This window comes from Vipera berus (assembly GCF_964194415.1).
Source record: "Vipera berus genome assembly, chromosome: 15".
In the NCBI taxonomy this organism is placed as follows: domain Eukaryota; kingdom Metazoa; phylum Chordata; class Lepidosauria; order Squamata; family Viperidae; genus Vipera; species Vipera berus.
The window spans coordinates 3,744,415-3,768,447 of record NC_138218.1 but is presented as its reverse complement, the minus strand read 5'-3'; the positions used below and the strand labels follow the sequence as shown (position 1 = coordinate 3,768,447).

The window sequence follows — 24,033 nt, the reverse complement described above, 5'->3', positions numbered from 1 at the left end:
ACAGAAAAGAACAAGGTGTCAGCCTAGATGCAAAAATTCAAACTTTGACCACAATTAAAGAATCAACTACTCAGAATATAATTGAAGAAGTGGAACAGTTAAACACTATGACAGAAGACTCAATTGATGAACAAATAGACTTCATAGAAAACCCCCAAAAGAGACTGACAATATGGAAAATGGGAATTTTGGTTACTCAAAATCTGGAAATTACAATTAATAAATGTTAAATTCAAATATAAATGGGAAACTAAAAATTGGGAAAATGATTAGGACATTGTCTATAAAGATTGAATGTTAAAATAACTACAATATGTAAAAATTTTATTTTTATTCAATTGATATAATAAGAATTGTATTACCGTATTTTCCGGCGTATAAGACGACTTTTTAACCCATGAAAATCTTCTCAAAAGTCAGGGGTTGTCTTATACGCCGGAAAATACGGTACTTTAAATATGAGACAGTAAATGTTAAAGCAAAAAAGAGAGGAAATATGTAATGTGGTACTTTTGAGATTTGCCTTAAAAATATTTATATGCTATTGAATTATCGGTTAACCCAGTCGCCATGTTGCTTTGGAAATACTGAAATGTAAATTTTTTTTAAAAGAGTCAGAAGTCTTTTCCTTTACCCTTTTACATTTAAGGCATAAAAGTCATAAGTGCTTATAGACAAATACTCAAACCTGGGGAACAATCGGGGTGAACTAGAAAGAATAGTACATGAGAGTGGGCATGACATAGTTGGCATTACATAAACCCGGTAGGATGAAACCCATGAATGGAATTTACCGATGGGATGGGTACAAATTGTTCAAAAGAAACAGGTCTACAAAAAGAAGAGGGGCAGTTGTACTATGCATAAAGGGAACACTACATATTTAAATAAATAAATAAAACTTTATTGTCGAAGTACGTGTACATTGAGATGAGCTTCTCCCCGTGCTCCCTCCCCCCAACACACAGTGACAACAAACCTTCCATCCCACCACACCATGTGAACCAACTATGCCAGACACCGGCCTCCCAAGTCAATTCTGCATGAGTTCACAGAGATTATATCCCATTCAAAAGCCTAACAGCCCACGGATAAAAGCTGTTTTTCAGCCTGTTGGTACGGCTGGCTAGACTCCTATATCTGATCGACAAGCTCAGTGTCCTAACCCACTGAGCCACCGCGTCCCTTATTCCAGCATTAAAGTTCTCCATAATTTACTGTTCTTTAAATTTGGAACTCTTTTGTTTAGATGTGTTTTCACAGCATTCCTCAGTAGCCTTCTAGGGCTGGGTGGATTGCCGGTGAGCTAAACCAGTCCTGTTTTCATTATTCACAAAAATAGAGTTACTTTCAACCCCACCAGGGTCACTACAAGGACCAGGAAATTCGGATGGCAGCTTCATGGGAGTGCTCTCCAGAAGATGGGTTAGCTATGACCTTTATGGAGTTCAAATTGCATTACCCTAATTTGTACAAGAAAATTAAGGGGAATAAGGCCCATCCCAGTCTCCTGAGATATTAAGCAACATTTATTAGCCTGACACTTTTCCTGGTTTAGCTTGTCTCCGTTTCACCCTCTACACAGCTCTGCGTAGTTGATTCTTTAATTGTGGTCAAAGTTTGAATTTGTGCATCTGGGCTGACACCTTGTTCTTTTCTGTAGCCTCTTTAATTCATCCATAGCTGTGAGAATAATTTTAAGAAGTGCTCTCATCCAAAAAGAGTCTGTTCCTGATCTTCATCTGTGTGTTTTTTTAACAATGCATAAAATTAAAAGCTTTACAGTCCACTGAGTGTAAAACAGTTGGGCTTCTCAGAGCTAATATCTTCCCAGATTACAGGAATCTTATCTATAGTCTGGACTGTGGGTCTGTTAGGCAATAACAATTGTAATATCAGACTTCTGACTCTTTAGCACAGTAGAACAAGGTAATAAAAAAACAACTTTGTTTTACATAGTAATATATACTAGCAATTTCTATGCCCACAAACCTATCTAATCAGCAAAACCCAACATTAAAGTTTCATTTTTTCCCTACCCACCTCATGCACAAAATTCAGAAACATTTCCAAGTTAGTTGCGCTCTAACTTAGCTGCTGCTAACTTCATCAGCTAACTTAATCAGCTTTGCAGCCAATCATCCATTATGAGAATTAAAGTTATCTTTCCATTTTGCTGTCAGCATATACCAGCGGTGGCAAACCTATGGCACGCATTAGGCAGGTTAGTAAAAAAATGCTTCGGGGAGGCAAGGGCATCTGGGCAGGGGTAGGGGTGGCAACCTTACCCTGCATGGTGGCGGAAGGGTTAACGGCAGGTGTGGGGGCCAGGAGGACCTGCGCAAAGCAGGCGGGTGGGTGGGCAGATTGCAGGTGCCACTCCTCGCCTCCTCTGCTGCTGCCATGCCGCTGTCCTCCTCTGTCCCCGGGCAGTGCCTCTGCCATGCGCGGCTGTCCTGCTCATGCCCGCAATCGGCCGCCGCACTGGTGGTCCTGGCAGCGCCCCACAGTCCCACCCAGCTCCGCTCCGTCCCCAGGCATCGCCTCTGCCCTGTGCAGCTGTCCCACACCCGCCTGTCGCTCTGGTGGTGCCTCAAAATGGCCACTGTCCTCTAGTGGGTCTTCTTCCTGGCACTGGGTGAAGATGGGACAGTGCTGGCAGAGGGAAATTTTGCTGTGTCCCACCCATGGGGAAATTGCAGGAGAGGCAGCACTGGCTAGCGGTCATGGTCAGCATGGGGCGGCGAGCTGATGGCCGTGAGGGGAGCCTGAGGCAGGGACAGGCAGGCAGTTACGGCACCCAGCTTGGCTCTTGCGGCTTGCCTTGCTTCGTGTGTGGCTGCCTTCCCAAACTCTGACTGCTCCAGCCCTGCAGGGCACCACCATTTCCTCTCAGCAGGGGCTGGGGCTGTCTGCAGGTGAGGCAGAGGAGGGTCACCCGCTGCCTCTCTCATAGCCCAGTGCTGCCTGGGGCTTTAAGTGTGCTGCTGTTCAGGGGCGGCTGGTACTGGCGCTTGGATACGCTGCCTGGCTCTACCTGAAGTGGGAGTCACCGTCTCACAGGGGGCGCCACTCTGCCTAGGCCAGGGGTAGGCAACCTCGGCTCTTTTATGACTCATGGACTTCAACTCCCAGAATTCCTATCAGCATATGCTGACTCAGGAATTTGGGGAGTTGAAGTTCATGAGTCATAAAAGAGCCGAGGTTGCCTACCCCTGGCCTAGGCCATCTGGCGATACTTCTGGGACTATTTCCCCATCATGGTGAGCAGAGAAACTGGGAGGCTCCTGCTGCTAGCGTGGGTGTCAGGCCTGGCAGGACACCCACTTTCTCCATCTGGGGGTGCTGGCACCACCAGCACGGCCTTGGCAAGAAACCGCTGCAGGCCGTGAGAACGCAGAGCTCAACGCGGTGGTGGAACCTCTTGGAGAGAACCACCCAAGCGCAGTGGGGAGGTCACCCTCCTTTAACTGCACGGCCTAAACCTCATCTCCTCCACCAGGCAAGGGAGAGGGAGGGACAGATATAGGGAAGGTGAAGTTTTGTTTCTTTCTCCTTCATTGCGGGCAGGCTAGACAAAGAGAGGGAGAGAGGGTAGTTTGGGGAGTTTTAATTCCCTCAGTTGGAGTAAGCTAGGCAGAGGGAGTTAGGAAAGAGTTTGACATACGTCTTTTAGTGGGAGGTAGGTTTTTTTTTAATAGGATCAGTTGGGGGAGTTAAAAGGGGGTTACATGGAGTGAGGTAAGAAAGGGACAAGGAGAGTGGACAAGGGAGGGCTCTGCCAGCGCCAGAGATTACCATCGTTTTAGGCAAATTGTTGTCATCAAAGACTGATTGATATCATCCTGTCACCAGAGACTGATTATCATTATTGTAGGCATGTTGCTGTCACCAGAGGCTGACTGCCATTGTTCTGAGCAGGTTGCTGCAATTAAAAACGGACTACCATTGCCTTATGCCAGCTGCTGTTATCAGGAATTGACTAACATTTTTCCTGTAGGTTCTTATTGTCTGAGATCAACCACCATCATCCCACGTGAGTCACCGTGGAGAGGGACAATCATCACCCCATGTACGTGGCTGCCAATCATGACTGAATACCACCGTGTTACATGCCCTGTTACACAGAGGCGCCAATTTGAGAGACCTCCTTGGGCTGGTGGCCACTTGGAGGGGAGGCCGGGAGGGTCCCTATGGGGGTGCCGCTACATACATTTTGAGCATACATTTGAAAAAACTTTATAGTTTTTTGACAATTTAGATATCAACAATACATTTTATAAAGATTTGAAACTATAATGTAAATTTTAATCCCTTCACCTGCGGGTTTCTCATTCCTCCAAATTCAATGTCAATAACAATATATAAAAGTTAGCAATCATATGTTCATCATTATCATACAATAGTTTCCAAATCATTTATACAAATTCATAGCTACTTTTTTACACCTTCCTTTTGACTGCAAATATGTAAGCCATAACAGACATGTCCTTCTATTCGTTGGATTTAATTATAATAGGTACACCATAATTAAAATGTGTTATTTGACGGTAAATCCATCAGTCTGGACAGCCATTTGTCTAGAATGGTCTAGGATTTCTTGCTTGAGCAACGGATTGGACTAGGTGTCCTCCAAGGGCAACTGAATTTGTTTTTCTTGTGTTTCCTTTGAAGATGTTTCACTTCTCACCCAAGAAACATCTTCAGCTCTGACTGGAAGGTGGGCAATGGAAGAATTTATATTCCTTGCAGACAGCTGGTCCTTTGTGTTAGGAATTAAAGTCCTAACCTGGTTTGGGTGAAATACATATAATATGGTTGTGTATCTTTAAGAAGAGAAATGGCCTAAGGGTGTGACTAATTCTATTCAGCATAAATGAATTTCAGATGTTAAGACTTACCGTAGTTTCGCTCTCTCTCGTGTTTTTTCTCTGACTGACTTGTTACTGTGTGTATTGATATTTGACTTTTAACTGGTAAGGATTTTTGACTTTGACTTTGTTTACTCCTGAACTGTTATTCAACGGTGATTCTTCGTTACTGACCTTGGATTGAAAACTGGACTATATGTAATCGTGGTTTTTTGTTTTGTGTTATATTGTCCGAGTAAAAATATTGTTATGATATAACTCAAGTTAGTTTGCCTTTTACTGTTTGCTTCTTAAAGGTCCCAGTACACTTTCTTTAGAACATCGCAAGCCTTGTATAAAGCATTCTGCACATTCAAATTTGTATTCTTTTATAGTGCAAGTGGGTGTAGAGCCTTCTTGGAACTCCTGTGTTGAAGATTGCAAGATGATACCCCTCCCCCTCGAAAGAGCTGTTAAATTTTGAGACTGATGGCCTCTTTGACCCCTTTCAAGCCAACAGTCCTCTCAGTCCAAAATGTGGTCTTTGCTGTCTTCAAAAGAATGGCCTTTGTCTTTTCATTGGGAAAACAAACAAACAACCACTTCATAAATGCATGGCACAACATAGGAGAACAAACCCATCAGGACAAGATTCAGCAGTCCATCTGCATTTAAAAGACAAAGGCCACTCTTTTGAAGACAGCAAATACCACATTTTGTGTATACAAGTTTTATTGATTTTTAATATTTACATATATATATATTTGTGAAACTATATGGTGGTTGGGTAATTAAAATAAAAAATAGCCATTTGTAAATAGTTCGGGTTACTTCAACAGAGAAGTCGTCTCTAATTCCCTTAGTGATTACACAGTCAAAATAAACAAGTTAGTTTATTTCTAGTTATAACCAAATCAATGAACAAAATTCAAAATATATTTTGACTAATACATACCAATATCCTGTTTTAAAGTTTTAACTAATTGCAATAAAGTATTCTTGCATGGCCTATAGTGTGTGTGTATCTATATATCTATCTATTTAAAAGCATAATTTTGGGTGACCCACAATTCCTTATTTCCTTAAAGGATAATTCTTTTGCCTAGAAAACATATATTGTTCATTACAAAACATTCATATATTTTACCATTAAAGTCTACTTTTCATCTTAGCAAATCACCAGTTATTAGAAATAATTTTCTTTGCCTTAATCATTCAACAATTATTAAAATGCTATCTTTTATATATAAAATTCTAAATTCTATACTATAGTTCAAAACCCCTTCATGGATTACTGCCTTGTCGTGGCGAAGGGGCTTGCGTAATTCAGTGAAGCTATGAGCTATGCCGTGCAGGGCCACCCAAGACGGACAGGTCATAGCTGAGAGTTCTGACAAAACGTGATCCACTGGAGAAGGAAATGGCAACCCACTCCAGTATCTTTGCCATGAAAACCCTATGGACAGTACCAAAAGGCAAAACGATATGACGCTGGAAGATGAGCCCCTCAGGTCGGAAGGCGTCCAATATGCTACTGGGGAAGAGCAGAGGGCTAGTACTAGTAGCGCCAGAAAGAATGAAGCGACTGGGCCAAAGCCGAAAGGACGCTCAGATGTGGATATGTCTGGTGGTGAAAGGAAAGTCCGATGCTGTAAAGATTTTTTCTCCATAGGAACCTGGAATGTAAGATCCATGAATCAAGGAAAGCTGGACGTGGTCAAACAAGAGATGACAAGACTGAACATCGACATCTTAGGTATCAGCGAACTAAAATGGACAGGAATGGGTGAATTTAATTCAGATGACCATCAGGTATACTACTGCGGGCAAGAATCCCTCAGAAGAAATGGAGTAGCCTTCATAGTCAATAAAAGAGTAGGAAAATCAATACTGGGATACAATCCTCAAAATGACAGAATGATCTCAGTTCGAATCCAAGGCAAACCATTCAATATCACAGTAGTCCAAGTCTATGCCCCAACCACCAGTGCTGAAGAGGATGAAATTGACCGGTTCTATGAAGCCCTACAGCACCTTATAGAAGTAACACCAAAAAATGATGTCCTTATCATCATGGGGGATTGGAACGCTAAAGTAGGAAGCCAAAAGATAACTGGAATAACAGGCAAGTTTGGCCTTGGAGTACAAAATGAAGCAGGGCACAGGCTGATAGAATTTTGTCAAGAGAATACGATGGTCATAGCAAACACTCTTTTCCAACAACCCAAGAGACGGCTCTACACATGGACATCACCAGACGGTCAACACAGAAATCAGATTGACTATATGCTCTGCAGCCAAAGATGGAGAAGCTCTATACAGTCGGTAAAAACAAGACCAGGAGCTGACTGTGGCTCAGACCATGAGCTTCTCCTTGCAAAGTTTAGGCTTAAACTGAAGAAAGTAGGGAAAAGCACTAGGCCACTCAGGTATGAATTAAATCATATCCCTGTTGAATATACAGTAGAGGTGACAAATAGATTTAAGGAATTAGATCTGATAGACAGAGTGCCTGAAGAACTATGGACAGAGGTTCGCGTCATTGTACAACAGGTAGCAACCAAAACCATCCCAAAGAAAAAGAAATGCAAGAAAGCAAAATGGCTGTCTGAGGAAGCTTTGCAAATAGCTGAGGAAAGGAGGGAAGCGAAAGGCAAGGGAGAAAAACATAGATATGCCCAATTGAATGCAGAATTCCAGAGAATAGCTAGAAGAGATAAGAATGCCTTCTTAAATGAACAGTGCAAAGAAATAGAAGAAAACAATAGAATAGGGAGGACCAGAGATCTTTTCAAGAAAATTGGAGAGATGAAGGGAACGTTTCATGCAAAAATGGGCATGATAAAGGACCAAAATGGCAGGGACCTAACAGAGGCAGAAGAGATTAAGAAGAGGTGGCAAAATTACACAGAAGAACTATACAAGAATGAGCTTAACGTCCCAGATAATCACAATGAGGTGGTCACTGACCTCGAGCCAGACATCCTAGAATGTGAGGTGAAGTGGGCCTTAGAAAAGCTGAGCAACAACAAAGCTAGTGGAGGTGACAGTATTCCAGCTGAGCTATTCAAAATCTTAAAAGACAGTGCAGTAAAAGTGCTACACTCAATTTGCCAGCAAATTTGGAAAACTCAACAGTGGCCACAGGATTGGAAAAGATCAGTTTACATTCCAATTCCAAAGAAAGGCAGTGCCAAAGAATGTTCAAACTATCGCACCATTGCACTCATTTCTCATGCTAGTAAAGTCATGCTTAAAATCCTACAAGCTAGACTTCAGCAGTATGTGGATCGAGAACTACCAGAAGTACAGGCAGGATTTCGAAGAGGCAGAGGAACTAGAGATCAAATTGCCAACATACGCTGGATCATGGAGAAAGCTAGGGAGTTCCAGAAAAACATCTACTTCTGCTTCATTGACTATGCTAAAGCCTTTGATTGTGTGGATCATAACAAACTGTGGCAAGTTCTTAAAGAGATGGGAGTACCAGATCATCTTATTTGTCTCTTGAGAAACCTATATGCGGGTCAAGAAGCAACAGTGAGAACTGGACACGGAACCACTGATTGGTTCAAAATTGGGAAAGGAGTCCGGCAAGGCTGTATACTGTCGCCCTGCCTATTTAACTTATATGCAGAGCACATCATGAGAAAGGCAGGGCTAGATGAATCAAAAGTTGGAATTAAGATTGCCGGAAGAAATATCAACAACCTAAGATACGCAGATGATACCACTCTAATGGCAGAAAGTGAAGAAGAACTAAAGAGCCTCTTGTTGCGGGTGAAGAAGGAGAGTGCAAAACTTGGGTTGAAACTTAACATTAAGAAAACCAAGATCATGGCATCTGGCCCTCTCAATTCCTGGCAAATAGATGGGGAAGAAATGGAGGTAGTGACAGATTTTGTTTTCCTGGGCTCCAAGATCACTGCAGATGGGGACTGTAGCCAAGAAATTAAAAGACGCTTGCTCCTGGGGAGGAAAGCCATGGCAAATCTAGACAGCACACTAAAAAGCAGAGACATCACCCTGTCAACAAAAGTGCGTATAGTCAAGGCTATGGTCTTCCCAGTTGCAATGTATGGCAGTGAAAGTTGGACCATAAGAAAGGCTGAGCGCCAAAGAATTGAGGCCTTTGAACTATGGTGCTGGAGAAGACTCCTGCGAGTCCCTTGGACCGCAAGGCGATCAAACCGGTCAGTCCTAGAGGAGATCAATCCTGACTGCTCTTTAGAAGGCCAGATCCTGAAGCTAAAACTCAAATACTTTGGCCACCTAATGAGAAGGAAGGACTCACTGGAGAAGAGCCTAATGCTGGGAAAGATCGAGGGCAATAGAAGAAGGGGACGACAGAGAATGAGGTGGCTGGATGGAGTCACTGAAGCAGTAGGCGTGAGCTTAAATGGACTCCAGAAGATGGTAGAAGACAGGAAGGCCTGGAGGAATGTTGTCCATAGGGTCGCGATGGGTCGGACACGACTTCGCAGCTAACAACAACAAATAGTTCAAAAATAGCCACTGAATATTCTATAAGGGATCTTAAGTGTACATCAATTATTAAAATATTATCTTTTGATATATCATTCTAAATTCAATAATATAGTTCAAAGTTATATTTCCTTTACAAATCTAAAAGCTAAATATAGAATCAGTGATTTTTTTTGAACTTTTCTTTTTTGGGATTCCTATAGACTCCCAGTTGCAATGTATGGCAGTGAAAGTTGGATCATAAAAAAGGCTGAGCACCAAAGAATTGAGGCCTTTGAACTATGGTGCTTGAGAAGACTCCTGCGAGTCCCTTGGACTGCAAGGCAATCAAACCGGTCAGTCCTAGAGGAGATCAACCCTGACTGCTCTTTAGAAGGCCAGATCCTGAAGCTAAAACTCTAAATACTTTGGCCACCTAATGAGAAGGACGGACTCACTGGAGAAGAGCCTCATGCTGGGGAAGGTTCAGGGCAATAGAAGAAGGGGACGAGAGAGAATGAGGCGGCTGGATGGAGTCCCTGAAGCAGTAGGCGTGAGCTTAAATGGACTCCTGAAGATGGTAGAGGACAGGAAGGCCTGGAGGAACGTTGTCCATAGGGTCATGATGGGTTGGACATAACTTCACAGCTAACAACAACATAGACCATAAAAATATTTCTCTATGGAACAAAGTCCACATTTTGGACAGAGGGTACACACCCATTTGCACTATTCAAGTAATCCTGAGAACACAAATGTGTTCAGTAGACACATTGGCCTCAGCAGACTCTCTAAAGCAAGGGTGTCAAACTCGCGACAGACGTATCGGGACTGATTTGCCATTTCTGGCAATGGGGTAGGGCGCAGGTGCCTCCCATTTTGTGCATGCGCAAAATGTTTTTTGTGCATGCGCGTCAGTGGACGCACGCGCGTGCACTTTTTGCGGCTCCCACTTTTTTGTTTGTGTGACGGAACCGGTTCTGAGTGGCTCTTTTCCTTTTTCCGGTTGCCGACCCCTGGGGTAGGCGCAGGTTCCGCATGATGAAACTGGCCCGCGGGTTGGCAGGTTGACACCCCTGCTCTAAAAGAATGCAAACAACCAACTGTCTGTAAGGAATATATATCCTTCCATTCTCCACCATCCAGTCAGAGCTGAAGAAGTTTCTTGGATGAGAAGCGAAAAGTCTTCAAAGAAACAAGAAAGTCCAGTTGCCTCTTAAAAAAACAGCTTGGATTTTGAGACTGCCATTTATTTGGAAAAATTTAGCACACTCTGTGCATTTAAAAACTTTATTCTCTGTGTAAAGTTTATAATTTTTCCTAAGACCTATTTGGACTGAAACCTTTCCCACATATCGTATGTTATTAGGTATTTCGCCCCAAGTGAATATTTTGATGACTTCTGAGATTTTTGTTTGTTGTGAATGATTCTCCAAACTCCAGGCATCTAAATGATTTCCTTTCTGAACGGAATCTTTCATATCTATAAAGCTTTTCTCTCAGTGAAGCTGTTTCCACCTTCAAGCATTTACAGAATTTTTTTTATTGAAAAGTTTTAACATACAATTTTTTCTTTAAAAATCCCCCCTCCCCCTCCCTTCTCCCTCCCCCCCTACCTCTCCCCCCTCCCCCCCTCCCCCCCGGACTTCCCAGAGCTAAATACAAGGTATATATAAAAAAACAATCATAAACAACCATATACTAACAACCATAAACTCTAAAATCCATCACTCTCTAGCTTATATAGGATAAAACAAACCTTAGTAATATTAAATATATATAGAAAAACCAAAATAGAAAAAGAAAAAAAGAAAGAAGACTTATTCAAATGCTACATGAAATTTCTTAACCCTATACTTGTTCTGGATAAACTCAATCCATTTTCTCCATTCCATAATATAGCGTTCTTGCGAGTGATCTTTCAAATAGGCCGAAATCTTCGCCATCTCAGCCAGGTCGGAAACCTTTAAAGTCCACTCTTCTATGGTCGGCAGTTCCTCTTTCTTCCAATACTGACCTATCAAAAGTCTTGCTGCCATGATTAAATTCAACATCAACTTAGTGTCCACAACTGTAGCATCTGTAATTATTCCCAACAAAAAGTTGCGGGCAAAACTTTATCCTCTGTTTAAAAATCTTCTGCATGTTCCACCAGACTTTTATCCAAAAGGCTTTAACCTTTTTACAAGTCCACCATATGTGAAAATATGTTGCGTCTTCATCACCGCACCTCCAACATTTAGGCTGATAATTCGGATACATACTTGCAAGCTTTTTAGGATCTAAATGCCATCTATAAAACATTTTGTAAAAATTCTCTCTTAGATTTTGAGCTTGTGTAAATTTTACATTCCTCACCCAAATCTTTTCCCACGTGTCCATTGTAATAACTTCCTGGATGTTTTGGGCCCATTTTATCATACAATCCTTAACAAGTTCTGTTTCTGAATCAATCTCTATCAACGCAAGATATATCCGTTTAATATGTGCTGGTCCCTGATTTCTGATTTGCTTTATCAAATTCTCATCAGTCATTGTAAAACCATTTTTCTGGTCTTCTTTCCACCTGGCCCGTAACTGAGTATATTGAAACCAATTTTGAACAACCTTCTCTTCTCGCAAGAGGCTATATGATTTCAAACACCAAACATTTCTTTCCAAGCTTAGGATCTCCTTGTACGTAGTCACATCATGTTTGAATCCAGCATGTATATTTTCTATTGCGTGTTTTGGAATTGCCCACAGTGGTATCTTACAATCTAGCTTATGTCTATACTTCTTCCAAACTCTCAACAATGCCTGTCTTAAAATATGCACTCTAAACACGTTGTCTACCTTCTTGTCATACAACAAATATGCATGCCAGCCAAACAACAAGTCGTGGCCCTCAAGATTTAATAATCTCTCTTGTGTCAAATTAATCCAATCACTTATTCCTACTAACGCAGCAGCTTCATAATATAGTTTAAGATTAGGCATTTTAAGACCACCTCTCTCACGAGTATCCTGCATAATCTTAAGTTTAACTCGTGGCCTTTTCCCTGCCCAAACAAATTTATTGATACCTCGCTGCCATTCCTCAAAATTAGAATCTTTCTTAAGAATCGGTATCATTTGAAATAAAAATAAAAATTTAGGCAGGACTTTCATTTTCACTGCTGCGATCCGTCCCAACAAAGACAGTTGCAATTTTTCCCAACTCTCCAATTCTTTTTGAATATTCCCCCATAATTTTTCATAATTATTTTTATATAACTTTGTATTAGAGGGCGACAAAAGCACCCCCAAATATTTAACCCTTTTAACAATCTCAAATCCAGTTAATCCTTTTAAGAGAGCCTTTTGCGAAACTGTCATATTTTTGGCCAAAATTTTGGTTTTCTGTATATTAATTTTAAATCCAGAAACCTTCCCGTATTGTGTTATTATCTCCATCAGGTCCACAACAGAATTCTCTGGCTGGGTCACTGTAACAACCAGATCATCTGCAAATGCTCTCAATCTATAGTCCTGATCTTTAATTTGTATCCCCTTAATTTTTTCCGAATTCCGTATTTTAACCAATAATATCTCTAATGTTAACACAAATAACAAGGGCGATAACAGACACCCTTGCCTTGTGCCCTTCTCAATATTACATGCTTCTGTCAGACTATTATTAACTATAATTCGGGCAGTTTGTTTTTGATATAATGCCCTAATCGGTTGTAAAAAATTTTCCCCAAAATCCATTTTGTCTAAAACTTTCATCAAGAATTGCCAATTCAATTGATCAAAAGCTTTTTCAGCATCTAGAAAAATTAGCGCCGCAGGGATCTGGTTGTTCCTTTCCAAAAACTCTAACACATCAACTATATGCCTCACATTATTTTTCATTTGCCTACCACTAATAAACCCCGTTTGGTCCCCATGAATCACCTGTTGCAGAACCCTCATCAGTCTATTAGCCAAAACCTTAGCAAATATCTTGTAATCTGTATTTAAAAGCGATATCGGTCTATAATTTTTAACTTGAGTAGCATCTTGGTCTTCCTTCGGAATCAAAGAAATAAAAGCTGTTCTCCAAGACGGTGGCACCTTTCCCCCCCTCTGGATTGTCTGGAACAGTTCCTTTAACGGTTTCATCATCTCTAATTGTAAATTTTTGTAATAAGCCGCAGACAAACCATCCGTACCTGGTGCTTTATCCACCTTCAATTCCTTAATTGCTGTAAAAATTTCTTCTTCTGTAATTAATTGATTAATCTCCTCTTTTTGTACTTGCGTAAGAACCGGGATGCTAGCATTCTCCAAATATATATCAATATCTTTTTCATTAATCTTCTCCTTAGCATATAATTTAGAATAAAAATCCACAAAAGCATCCTTGATAAGATCCTGTTGAAACACAACCCTTCCTTTATACTCAATTTTGTCTATATTAGAATCCCTTTGTTTTTTCTTCAATCTATAAGCTAACCATCTACCTGGTTTGTTAGCGTTGCAAAAAGTATTATGCCTGGCAAACCGCAAATTGGTTGCCACTTGGTCAGCCATTAATTTATCAAATTGTCCTCTTAACAGTTTAATAGCCTCCTTAGTCTTCACATCCTCTGAATTCAAAATCAAAGCCTTTTCTTTTTCCTTTATTTCATTCTCCAGTTCTTTCCTCCTAGCTTCCACAGCACGTCTATGTTTATTGTTCATATATATCAACACCCCTCTCATATAGGCCTTGCTAGCATCCCAAACCATGTCCATAGAAGTGCCCTTATTCATATTAATTTCAAAAAAATCCTTCATCCGCTGTTTGCATTCTTCCACAATTCTCTGATTTCTAAACAAATTCTCATTTACGTGCCACGAGCGCCTGTCTCTATTCTCCTTATCAATCTCTAAAGCATTTACAGAATTTTTCTCTTGCATGAATACTTTGATGTCGATGGAGGTGTAAAACTCTTTCCACACTTAAGGCGTTTATATGGATTTACTCCTGTGTCTTCTTTGATGTACATAAAGGTGTCCCCTGTGACTGAAGCTCTTTCCACACTCAAGGCATTTATGTGGTTTCTCTCCTGAATGGATCCTTTGATGTATATAAAGGCTTCCACTCTGAGTGAAGCTCTTTCCACACTCCAGGCATTTATGCGGTTTCAATCCAGTGTGAATTCTTTGATGAGTATAAAGGTTTCCCCTCTGAGTGAACCTCTTTCCAAACTCCAGGCATTTATGCGGTTTCAAACCAGTATGAATTGTTTGATGAGTATAAAGGTTTTCCCTCCGAGTGAAGCTCTTTCCACACTCCAGGCATTTATGCGGTTTCAAACCAGTATGAATTGTTTGATGAGTATAAAGGTTTTCCCTCCGAGTGAAGCTCTTTCCACACTCCAGGCATTTATGCGGTTTCTCTCCAGTATGAATTGTTTGATGCTTATAAAGGATTCCCCTCTGAGTGAAGCTCTTTCCACACTCCAGGCATTTATGTGGTTTCTCTCCAGTGTGAATTCTTTGATGAGCATAAAGGTGCCCCTTCTGACTGAAGCTCTTTCCACACTCCAGGCATTTAAATGGTTTCTCTCCGGTGTGAATTCTTTGATGTATATAAAGGTTTCCCCACTGAGTGAAGCTCTTTCCACACTCCAGGCACATGTAGGGTTTCTCTCCAGTGTGAATTCTTTCATGATTATAAAGGTTTCCCCTGTGAGTGAAGCTCTTTCCACACTCCAGGCACTTATAGGGTTTTTCTCCGGTGTGGATACTTTGATGTTGATAAAGGTTTCCCCTCAGACTGAAGCCCTTTACACATTCCAGGCATTTATAAGGTTTTTCTCCTGTGTGGATCCTTTGATGATTAGTGAGTTTTTCACAATTAATAAAGTTCTTTCCACATTCCCAGCATTCATATGGTTTCTCTCCAGTGTGGATCCTTTGATGTCTATAAAGGACTCCCCTCCGACTGAAGCTCTTTCCACACTCCAGGCATTTAAATGGTTTCTCTCCAGTGTGAATTCTTTCATGATTATAAAGGTTTCCCCTATGAGTGAAGCTCTTTCCGCACTCCAGGCACTTATAGGGTTTCTCTCTGGTGTGAATACTTTGATGTTTATAAAGGTTTCCCCTTAGACTGAAGCTCTTTCCATACTTCGGGCACTCATAGAGTTTCCCTGCTGTATGGATTCTTTGATGTGCATAAAGGTTTCCACTCTGACTGAAGCTCTTTCCACACTCCAGGCATTTAAATGGTTTTTCTCCTGAGTGGATCCTTTGATGACTATAAAGGGTGCTACTCCGACTGAAGCTCTTTCCACACGCCAGGCATTTAAATGGTTTTTCTCCTGAGTGGATCCTTCGATGTACATAAAGGGTGCTACTCTGACTGAAGCTCCTTCCACATTCCAGGCATTTAAACGGTTTTTCCCCTGTGTGGATCCTTCGATGGTTTTTAAGAGCTTCCTTTGATTTGAAGGATTTTTCACATTCCGGGCAATGATACTTCTTTCCTCCCTCCTGGATTCTGTGGCGTTTTCCGAGTCTCCCGCGTGTTCCGAAGGACCGTCCGCCCTCCAGGCCCGTCTCGGGGTCTCCGCCCGTTTCCTGCTCCCCGCTTCTCCCTCCTGGCGGTCTCCTTTCGCGGAGTCCCCCTCGGCTCATCCCCTCCGAGCCTTCCCCGCCGTCTCCTCCCGGGGCTCCTCCGCGGGGCCTCCTTCCTCCGCCGGGTTCGCCCGTCCTCCTGCAGGGGCGAAGGGGGAGGAAGAGAGGCGGGTCACGGCTTCGTCCCTTCCCCGGAGGGGAGTCCCAGCCCCGCCCGGGGAGGAAGGCCGAAGCTTCCGCCTCTCAGTGAGACTTCCTGGGCAGGCCCGGGGCGGACAGGCCTCCGCTCTACCGTCCACCCACTGTCACAGCAGGCCTCGGGCTCCCCGTCCCGCCCCTCCCTCCCGGGGCTACCTTGTCCGGAAAAGTCCCCTCAGAAAGCGCCCTACCTGGATCAATTAAACGCCTCAGTTCTGTTCGATGCAGAATTGGAGGCGGGACCTCTCTGCGCGCCCTTTCCTGCAAGCTCCGCCTATTTTTGTAGAGGGACCGCCCCGAGGAGTCCTCCTGCCAATTGCCGCCATCGCCAGAGGGACCAATCGGCGTCCTTCCTTCTATCAGCTAGATGGCGCCTGCGTAGAAGCGAAGCGTCCCTTCGTTCCAGCGAAGCGAAGGCCTCCCCTTGAACTTGGGGGTCCCGTCTTCTCTCCCCCTCCCCGCCCCACATCCAGGCAGGCCGAGCTGAGGGGCGCTTCTAGGGCTGCCACAATGCCCCTCCCTCCACCTCCGATCCGGGGGTCTTTCCCTCCGGAAGGCGGACGAGAGCTGGCAATGTGGGTCCCCCTGAAAAGTGGGCTGGTGAGAGGAAGCCTTGCAGATAATCCCTCCAGCAGGAAAGTGAGGGGCGGGACTCAGCCCACCTCCCCTGCATGCAATTGGGGTGCTTTGATTGTTGGGGTGCTTTGATCGATGCTTTGATAGATGTTGAGCGCAGAGAAGAGCAACTATGGTAAGACGATCCAAGGCCTGGAGATTAAAAAACATGCGAAGAACAGCTGCAGGATTTGAGAATGGCCGGTCTAGAAAAAGGAAGGGCTGGGGGGGACATGATACCGGTATTGCAGTATTTGAGGGGCTGCCACAAGGAGGAGGGGGGGCGGGTGTCAAGCTGTTCTCCAAAGCACCTGAAGGCAGGACAAGAAACAAGGGATGGGAATTAAGGAGCGAATTAAGGTTTCCTAACAATAAGAACAGTTAACTATTGGAACAGAAGTTGCCTCCAGAACTTTTGGTTGCCTCCATCACTGACTGGGCAGCCACTTGTCTGAAATGGTACAGGGTCTCCTGCTTGAGCAGGGGGTTGGACTAGATGACCTCCGGGGTCCCATCTTCTGATTGTCTGAGTTAGGAATGGAATTCATTTTTAACCCAAGGTTTAATTGATTTATTTGCAGAAGTTGGTGTAGTTTTTAAAGGCAACAAGGGTTGAAAGTGGGAGACCAAGAGTTCATGTCCTCCCTCATCCATGAAAGCCAGCTGGGTGACTCAGGGCCAGCCATTCTCTCTCAGCCCAACCCACCTCACAGGATTGTCGTTGTGCGGAAATTAGGAGGCAGAAGGCGCGTTTGACATTTTTACAAACTTATTTCTAAAAATAATAAAGCTGGAATGTAAATTATATAAATAATATATTTTGCAGATGAATACATTTAGACTTGGGAGAATTTGCAGAAATATCTAGGTTAACAGTAATTTTCCAAGTCACAACTCATGTTCTTCTAGTAATGGCTCCCAACCTTTTCTATACCCCGTGTCCCTGGAATGCTTGTAAATATATTCTCGCAGCCCTTACAAAAGTTCAAAATAACAGCAATTAAATTATGCATATACACTATAATTTTGAAAACCCAAGGTTTTTTACCCCCTGGAATATCAAATCGCACCCCCGGTTGGGAACTCCTGTTCTATATACCCTTCCTTAAAATTGAGATGACTAATAGTTTCCATAGATCCATAAAAAGGAAGTGCTTCAAATGTCTAGGAATTAACATTAAAGAATTAATAAAGTAATAATTTCTTCAGTGTGTGGAAAAAATAAAAAAAGGAAACAAAAAGATAAAAAAAATATTCACGGGCTCATTAAATATATTCTGCCCAAATAAATAAGATTTGTTGCCTCAAATTTTAAGCTTCATTATTAGCATTTTAAAGGTGATATTAGCACTCTTAATTTTGTGGTTAAGCTACTGTTTAACTTCTACAAGTTTCTTTTTTAGTGTTGTCATGGCCATTTTTTGGAATGGGAGAACCTGTCTTTTCATCCCTAAACACTTGAATCACTTGCAGGTTCTAAGGGAAAGACTAATGTAACCCATAACATTGCCCCATGTGGAATGTTATCTAAAATCCAAGTTTTTTGCTGTTCAAGTCCCACATGTAATCAAGGTCTTTTATTGTTTAATCATTGGCTTACTAAAGTGTCACATATACCAAATATATCATTTCTTCTGTATCTTATAGAAATGCTTGATCCCCCTTAATAAATGCTCTTTTCTTTCTCTTGAGTTATTTGAAGATTCATACTTTCGAGTGGGGAAATAAGCACCTTTGCAGAGGTCAAAATTCCTCTCAAATTCAGGGATCAAATTCTTACAAGCTGCAAGCGAAATTTGCAATGCCTGTGTTTGGAGGCTACAAATACATGCCATCACCACCCAGTTGTTCAGAAAGGAGCCGATTCTTAAGGTAAAGGTTACCCCGCACGTGCGTGCTAGTCGTTTCCAACTCTAGGGACTGGTATTCATTTCTGTTTCAAAGCCAGAGCCAGCGCTTATGCGATGACGTCTCCGTGGTCATGTGGCCAGCATGAGTAGACGCCAAAGGCGCATGGAACGCTGCTACCTTCCCACCATAGTGGTCCCTATTTTTCTACTTGCATTTTTACATGCTTTCAAACTGCTAGGTTGGCAGAAGCTTGGACGAGTAACAGGCGCTCACTCTGCTACGCGGCACTCGGGATTTGACCCGCCAAACTGCCGACCTTCTGATAGACAAGCTCAGCGTCCTAACCCACTGAGCCACCACGTCCCTTGAAGTAGATTTTTACATCAACCTATTTTTTTTTATGGGCAAGCCTTTCCCAAGTTTGTGCCACTCCTCAACGTGTTCTTTCTCTCCAGAAGCAGGACGCAGGTTCGAGAACCTCTGCATAAGAGAGCTTTGCATGCATAATTTCAGCTTTGGGTGTTCCTATTGAGCCAGCTTGTCCTTGGCTGGGACACACCCTTGATTGGCAAGATGAAGAAGGCCTGTCATCTCCTGAGGAATCCTGAGGGCTTTGTGACCTCATCATCCCTGCAGGCTAAACTGACAGTTATGTCAGTTATCGGAGGGAAGGTGGCTCCTAAGAGGTCAGCTGGTCTCCAGAAGGGCTCCTGGACTCTGGGCAACCTTGCCTCTTTTCCTAACCATCAGGAAGATAAATAGTGGTGAGGGTAAGAGTTAGGTTTCCGATGAGCATTAAGGTGAGGCTGAGGGTGAAAGAAAGGATGAGGATGAGAGGGAAGTTGTGAATTAGGATCAGGGACAGAAAGAGGAATGGGCAGGCGGAAAGGCCCAAAGGGCTCCACAATCCCCCGCTCCTCCGTCGGCCGGGAGGACCGAGGCCGCTTTGGGGGGAGACCGGGGGGACTTTGCCCCCCAATGCCGCCCCTCCCCCCGGGCTTCCCTCCGGCTCCCCAAGCCCCCAGCAAAACGACGCGCGCCTCCGCCCCGCCCGACGAGCAGACGACGCGTGTCAGGGCAAGGCGAAGCGGCGTCTCTTCGGGAGAGGATCCGGGCCCGCCTCGGCCCCAGCAGACCCCCAAAGGCTCGGGCCGCCCTGCCTCCCCGGGCTCGATCGGGGCCTCCGAGGAAGGGGAGCCCGGGCGCCGCGGTCGCAGCGGGAAGCCCGGCCTGGCTCGCCTCCCTCCGGGCTCGGAAGCCTCCGCAGCGGCCTCCCCGCCGATCCGCTCCCGCCATTCGCGCCTCCCGCGCCTCAGGAGGCGGCTCATGTCGCCTCGCCAGACAGGCAGGGCCGCTGCACCAATCGGAGGAGGCAGGAGGCTGGCCGAAAGGACGGAGGTCCCGCCCCCACTTCCGGCAGCGGAGAGGCAGCGGAAGGAGCGTCCCGGTTCGAAGTTCACGGAGGCAGGTAGGCCCCGGGGGATGCTGGGAGTCGCGGGAGGCAGGACGGGGAGCCCGAGGCTGGTCCGGGTGGGCGACGCTGGGAGGGAGGCCGAGTCCGTGAGAGGCCGAGGCTGGGACTCCCCTCCGGGGAAGGGACGAAGTCGTGACCTGCCCCTCTCCCTTCGCCCCTGCAGGACTTCTGGCGCGCCCGGCGGAGGAAGGAAGGAAGGAGGCCCCGCGGAGCAGCCCCGGGAGGAGACGGCGGAGAAGGCCCGGAAGGGATGAACCGAAGGGGACTCCGGGAAAGGAGGCCGCCTGGAGGGCGAAGCGGAGAGCGGGAAACGGGCGGAGACCCCGAGACGGGCCTGGAGGGCGGAGGGTCCCTCAGAAAAGGCGGGAAACTCGGGAATGCCAAGAGAATTCAGGAGGGAGGAAAGAAACATGAATGCACAGAATGTGGAAAATCCTTTAAAAAAAAAGGAGATCTCGAAAGGCATCTAAGAATCCACTCAGGAGAGAAACCATTTAAATGCCTGGAGTGTGGAAAGAGCTTCAATCGGAGGGGAATTCTTTATAGACATCAAAGGATCCACACTGGAGAGAAACCTTATAAATGCCTGGAGTGTGGAAAGAACTTTATTAATTGTGAAAAACTCAGTAATCATCAAAGGATCCACACAGGAGAAAAACCTTATAAATGCCTGGAGTGTGGAAAGAGCTTCAGTCTGAGGGGAAACCTTTACCAACATCAAAGTATCCACACCGGAGAGAAACCCTATAAGTGCCTGGAGTGTGGAAAGAGCTTCACTCACAGGGGAAACCTTTATAATCATGAAAGAATTCACACTGGAGAGAAACCCTACATGTGCCTGGAGTGTGGAAAGAGCTTCACTCAGAGAGGGCACCTTTATAATCATCAAAGAATTCACACCGGAGAGAAACCCTATAAGTGCCTGGAGTGCGGAAAGAGCTTCACTCAGAGGGGAAACCTTTATAATCATCAAAAAATTCACACTGGAGAAAAAATATATAGAATTTCTGGTTTGTCACGCAGCGAGTTGACCAGCATGGAGGGTAGCTCGCTGGATTGCAGGAGTGCGGCAATTCCCTCCAAATCGGCGGACGAAAGCACTTGCCATGGAAATATGGCTTGTCCCTAAGCTGCTAACTGCCCCAGTCACATTTACCATCTGGCAACTCTAAGGCAGCATGGAAGAGACTGGGTGATATCTACTTCTCTTACACCCTAATTACTTACTTACCTGCATAAGCTGCTACAGTATTTTTCCCCCTGTGGTGTGCGAAGGGGATTTTAGCCCTCTCTCCAGATTTTAGCCCTCTCTCCAGCAGCGATTGAACACCCAGGGGTGTTTAAAACATCAGAAAAATACTGGGATCTTAGTTGGAACTCTTATGATTTTTACTCTGGGTTTTTCCCCTTAAAATAGAGGGGGAGAAAAAACTGAAAAGATCCAAACAACTTTGGGATGACATCTGTTGGCTAAATTTGAGTCTGTAACATTCTATTCTTTAAGAGAGGTTTGTTGACAGCTTTGACAATAGATATAAGCAACCTTGGAGCACCAGTTGCAAGGAACTCAGCTCAGCTTCTTATTTGGTGGACTTTCTCACTGTAAGTTTTCAGTTTAATGTCACTGTGAGTTGTGGTGGGGGCACGAAGGGAGGCTCAGCCAATCTCAATGTATACATGGTTATATGACAATAAAGGTTCATTTATTCGTACATTTTAAATGCTGAAACTGACTGGCTGAAGAACAGCCTTCGTTGCATACCTTGCCGCTTGTTAAAATGGCTTTGTAAATAAAGATACGTTGCTCTGCGATGTTGCAAAAACTGCTTAGCTTCATGGGATGAAACTGTCCATAACTTCAGTAAAAATCTATTATACCCAAAGAATTCCTGAACACATCCACGCTAAGCTAGATTTCCTGCTTTTCCGTGATGCCGGCGTTTTTCTGTTTTCCCAGATTGTCCCTAGGAATCGAGCCAGGAAATAGCTCCCCACGGCTGGTCTTCTCGAAAGAAGACCTGGCAGGTGAGTTTCCAGACAGCGCCCTCCTCTGCCATTCAGTTTCACAAAGTTCCATTGGGATTCTGGGACGCTTCATTGGGGGTTTCTGCTTTGTGATCACCATCGTGGTTTTTTTTTCCTACCAAACCATCAAGATGTCTGCTCGGCATCGTTCATTTGGTGACTGTTCGGGGTTGCAACAGCACTGGAAAAAATAACTTAGGACCTGTTTTTCACACTTAAGGACCGTTGCAACATCCGTGTGGTCACATCATCAACATTCAGATGCTTGGCAACTGTTTCATATTTATGACAGTTGCAGTGTCCCAGCATCATGTGATTTTGGAGGATGGATGGATGGATGGTTTCCACAGACCTTTAGAATAGCACTTTCAAGAAAATGGCAGATGGATGGATGGATGGATAGGTTTATATATATTCTGAAAAAGAACAGGTCCCCTGATTCAAATATGTTTAAAATTGTATCCCTTGACAAAGAACAAGACCTTCCAAACCAGCAGTTAGCAAAACAGAGGTTCTGCTAATATTTAATAAATTTTAAAATTTTTGCCCAAATTAAAACTAAAAATACCCTGAAAAATAACATCTATAAAAAGCCTAAAATATCAATTGGGAAGAGTAAAAGCATAAATCCAAAAACAATCATAAATCTTAAATAAATCTCACAAGGCAAAGAACTTTTTGTCAACTGTCCAGTTGGCAGATCCAGAAAAAGAAACTCCTGGAACATTATTTTATCAAGAGTTTTAAACTTTACTGAATAAACAATATTTGCACAGACGAAGCAAAGCCAGCTCTGGGTTTCCCACGCAAAAACTACCTTAGTTAATTTTCCCCTTTCCCTGTGGGGCCACCTACAATTCATTACATCCATCAATCACTTCTGTTTGTTTTGTTACAGGAAACCGAGTGATGCTAGTCCACCTGCTCAATGTGTCCTGGGTTGGGCACTCACGGGAACAGACGACGCTCAGCTGCAACTGTCCCCACCCTGGCATTCTGTCCCCCCTCCCGCTTTTATCAAGCTGCCGACATCCCGACACCCTGGAAGAAGGATAGACCTGGAACAACAATGAACATATACACACATCATTACTCTCATTCTAGAGAGATGTTATCTTTGATTATGTGCATTTCTGTAAATATGTAGTGTTCCCTTTATACATAGTACAACTCCCCCTCTTCTTTTTGTAGACCTGTTTCTTTTGAACAATTTGTACCCATCCCATCGGTCCATTCCATTCATGGGTTTCGTCCTACCGGGTTTATGTAATGCCAACTATGTCATGCCCACTCTTGTGTTCTTTCTAGTTCACCCTGATTGTTCCCCAGGTTTGAGCATTTGTATATAAGCACTTATGACTTTTATGCCTTAAATGTAAAAGGATAAAGGAAAAGAAAAGACTTCTGACTCTTAAAAAAAATTAAAAAGTTTTATTATTTTCTGATTTTACATTTAAGTATTTCCAAGGCAACATGGTGGCTGGGTTAACCGATAATTCAATAGCATACAAATATTTTTAAAATTTTTTCTCAATCTTATTCTACCTTGCTTTCTTTGTCAACTCGTCTTTCATTTCGGTGCTGTCAAATCAGCAAATGGATTTGCTGTTCCTTATTGTAATTGACAGCTATTCCAGATGGCTAGAGGTCATCCCTGTTAGAAGTCTAACCACAGCCAGCACTGTACAAGTGCTTAGGGGGCTCTTCGCTACACACGGTCTCCCGGATATAAGTCTCTGACAATGGACCACAATTCACTTCTGCTGATTTCCAGATTTTCTTCAAGGCCAACTTAATTAAACATGTCACATCGGCTCCTTTCTGGCCTTCCACTAACGGCCTTGCAGAAGTCATGGTAAGGACTACCAAAGACTCATTATGCCGTATCATCTCCGGCAACTGGCACCAATGTCTGGCACAGTTCCTGTTAGCACAATACTCGACCCCCTGCACAGCCACAGGCAAGGGCCCTGCAGAATTACGTTG

At 43.8% G+C, this 24,033-nt stretch overlaps 1 long non-coding RNA gene across 1 annotated transcript; it reads left to right on the top strand.

The window, feature by feature from the left end:
* The first annotated feature begins 20,031 nt into the window (after positions 1–20,031).
* Positions 20,032–23,492, top strand: LOC308675046. Its single transcript, XR_014028047.1, has 3 exons — positions 20,032–21,624; positions 21,980–22,047; positions 22,946–23,492. It is a non-coding gene; the product is annotated as an uncharacterized lncRNA (long non-coding RNA).
* The last annotated feature ends 541 nt before the right edge of the window (positions 23,493–24,033 follow it).